The following is a 4,133-nucleotide window of genomic DNA, read 5'->3' on the forward strand; positions in this document are numbered from 1 at the left end:
AGTAGAAATAACATTACATTTGTAGCATTCCAGAGCTTTTCTAAAAAAATTGTGTTTTCCTATATTTCTTTAAAACTCAAAAAAATTTAGAAAATTTTATTAAGGGAGTTATTTATTAAAATCCAAATTTTTCTGATTTGTTAACATAAAAAAGTCTGACCAAACTAGAATCCATGTTTTGTCCTTATTTATTATTAAATAATTGGATGGGGAGAAAACTTGATAAAATCAGGTGAAAACCCAACTCTGAGGTTTTTCCCGAATCATACTGTTTTTTTTAGGGCTTTTCCCCAAAAAACAACCGAAATTTTCAGATATTTGCCCAAAATAGATGGATTTTCAGACTAATTCCAGCGCAGACCACAGAAACTTCCAAATAGGATAGGGACCTCTCACTTTGATTTATATTCAACCTCGGCAGGATATGGCGGATTTTTCGGATTCTGACTTATTGCAGCCTCGGGGTATAATAAATCTCGAAAAAAAATTTGGATTTTATAGTTAAAAAAATCTTGAGCCCCCCTAGTATAAAAACCACGAAAAAACCTAATAGAAAAATTTGCCAGGTAAAAGTTGTTAAGGTCCAAAAGAAGTCAATACGAACTATGCTGATCCTATTGGACCATTTTAAATACATTTGGACCTTTAGAGGTGTTTAAGTTTTAGAGTTTTTACATAAATAAAAAACAAATAATTTTAATAAAAATAAATAAATAATAATAATAATAAATAAATAAATAATTTAAATAAATAATTTTTAAATAATTAGTTTAGCCCACTAATTGAATAATTTTTTTCCCCAGGTTACAGAGGGCTGTATATATTTCAACATTCATAAAAGAAAAAAAAGAAAAGTTCAGTTGGTCTCTGACAGGGCCATTGTATTGCTGCAGTGAGGGATGGGTAACTGGTTGCAGCCATTTATGGATGTTTTTACACTGCACTGGCCTTGCAGCAATTGAGAGATGAATTACATTAGCTTGTATTACTGCAGTAACATCTGCAATGACCAAGACTATATGAACATGATTCCCTATGGAATAAAAATCCACACAGGAAAAATGACATGAAGCTTGGTGTAAAGGAGATCATCATCTTAGTGTTTTGAAGACACAAGTCCTTGCAATATGTCTGTACTTTTCATTGAATTTGTTTTTTTTACTTTATTACCTTAGAACAGGGATCCCCAACCTTTTTCCACCCGTGAGCAACATTCAGATGTAATAATACAGGTACAGGTATGGGATCCGTTATCCTGAACCTAATCCAGAAATATTATTCAAATATATATTCATATTTTTACAAACGGATTTCCTTTTTCTCTGAAATAATAAAACACTATCTCGTACTATAATTAATCCTACTTGGACACAAAACCAGCCTATTTGGTTTATTTAAAGCATTCTGGATAACAGGTCTCCTACCTGTACATGAGAACTGTCCCCACATGGGTCATAACTGTTGCTTTTGAAATCTGAGATAAATGCTCAGAGAAAATAATTTTGACGCGCGTCAATCTTTATGTGTGCGGCAATTTTGATGTGTGCCCAATATGGGGAAATTCGCTGCAAATTCGTGTCTGGCGAATTTATTTTCCCATCACTAGTTGTAACTTCTGTCCATATCCTTTGATGCAGCCTACTGATGTTTTACCCCATCAATTCAATACAACCAATATTTTTTTTCAGTAAATGCTATCTCCCTAAAGTTCCATTCTAGTAGCAAGAGAATGACAATTAATCTGCTTCTCCCTTTCAGCACAGCTTTTGTTGTTGATTTGTAGCAAGTAGCGGTCAAATGAAGCTCTAAACATCCCTCTGCTGGGGATTAAAGAGTATTGCACTACTGAAATTTAAAAGCCAAACAGGTTAGCCTGCTTTGACTAGAGACAGAACAAATATGCCATCCCACCGGTGATTCGTATTCTTGCCGGCTGGAAGGCATTTATTTTGTTTTTCTACACGTACAGTATGTACAGAATAACTGGCAACATTGGACTCTTTAGCAATATGTACTACCAGTGTCGGACCGGGATGGGGGCCACCAGAAAAACTTTGGCCACAGGCCCACTCTCCAAACTATTTTTCCTTCTTTTGTCATTCACTTTCTTTAATCTTTTTATCACTTCTCAGTCACTCCTCATTTCTTTTCTTTATTCTTATGTAGAAATGGGGCAATTGCTGTTGTATAGGCATATAAGGCAAATAGTTGGGTGAGCAGAAGGGCCCACTGACACTTCGGCCCACCGGAAGTTTTCCTGGTATCCCGGTGTGCCAGTCCCACACTGTGTACTATTGGTGTTAGAAAAACTAATTAATCAGTGGAGTAACTACAATGCACCGGCTCCCCATGAAAAAAAATCTTTGGAGGCCCTGGATTACTGCAATTCCCAACCTGCATGCACAACCCACAGCTCGCCCTGCATTCACCCACTCCCCACCTCATGCCAGCCCAGCGATAGAATGGCCTGCATTCCCCTTCCCTGGTCGAAGGTAAGAGAGTGGCTGTGGGGGGTTCCATGTGACTGTAGAGGAAGTGTCCCCCTGTTCCTCTACCCACTGTCACTTTTATAAGACATTTGTTTTATAGACTGAAATGTACTTTGTGTTCAGTACTCTTATTGTACTTGGAATTCTTGGCCAAACACTAGTAAACAAAGTAGTAGAAGTAAACAAAGACAGGAAGCATGCACATCAATAAGTTGGAAGAGGTAGCCAAGAAATGTTGGAAAGTGTGGTCACAAAGGAATTCCTGGGAAATGCTGGTTTCACTGTGTTTGGAAAGGCAAACAGCCAAATATCCAATGATTGTGTATGGTATAGTAATGTTGCCACATTGGTTTTGAAATGTTGTTACTTTTGTTCCTCAATAGGAACTATATTTCCTTTATTTATGTACCCTGTCCAAACATTTTCTAAAAAATTGTTGCAGTTCCATCTTTGCAAAGGGAGTAAAGGGGCAATTTACTTTGATATTAGTTCAGTATGATGCTTATGGGGGTGTTCCACGAATTTTTATTTTACTTAAGAAGTTTTATTCTTTTTTTAGTTTTGTTTTATTTACAATAAATAATAATGTACCTCTATATTAATAAAAATAAAACTCTGACCTCAATTTGTTTACTAGCAGTAGGTAGCATTTTAAATTGCAGGCTAAAAAGAGACAGAATTAAATGACAATATCAGGCATCCAACAACAGAGGTCATTGGATGCTCAGCATGTATTGATGCAAGTAAGTGTGGTATATACAGTTAGGTCCATAAATATTTGGACAACTTTTTCTTCTAATTTTGGTTCTGTACATAACCACAATGAATTTTAAATGAAACAAGTCAGATGCAGTTGAACTGCAGACTTTCAGCTTTAATTTAGTGGGTTGAACAAAAAGATTGCATAAAAATGTTTTAAAACAATCACTTCATTTTAGGGACTCAAAAGTAATTGGACAATTGACTCAAAGGCTATTTCATGGGAAGGTGTGGGCAATACCTTTGTTATGTCATTATCAATGAAGCAGATAAAAGCCCTGGAGTTGATTTGAGGGGGGGGGGTGCTTGTATGTGGAAGATTTTGCTGTGAACAGACAACATGCAGTCAAAGGAGCTCTCCATGCAGGTGAAACAAGCCATCCTTAAGCTGAAAGAAACACAAAATCCATCTGAGAAATTGCTACAATATTAGGCGTGGCAAAATCTACAGTTTGGTACATCATGAGAAAGAAAGAAAGCACTGGTGAACTCAGGAACGCATAAAGACCTGAACGTCCATGGAAGACAACAGTGGTGGATGATCTCAGAATCATTTCCATGGTGAAGAGAAACCCCTTCACAACAGCCAAACAAGTGAACAACACTCTCCAGGAGGTAGGTGTATCGATATTCAAGTCTACCATAAAGAGAAGACTGCATGAAAGTAAATACAGAGGGTGCACTGCAAGGTCAAGCCACTCAAGAATAGAAAGGCTAAATTGGACTTTGCTAAAAAAAAAAATCTAAAAAAGCCAACACAGTTCTGGGAAAACATTCGTTGGACAGATGAAACCAAGATTAACCTCTACCAGAATGATGGCAAGAAAAAAGTATGGAGAAGGTGTGGAGTAGTTCATTATCCAAAGCATACCACATCTCTATAAA

Source organism: Xenopus laevis, chromosome 7S (genome assembly GCF_017654675.1).
Source record: "Xenopus laevis strain J_2021 chromosome 7S, Xenopus_laevis_v10.1, whole genome shotgun sequence".
Classification (NCBI taxonomy): domain Eukaryota; kingdom Metazoa; phylum Chordata; class Amphibia; order Anura; family Pipidae; genus Xenopus; species Xenopus laevis.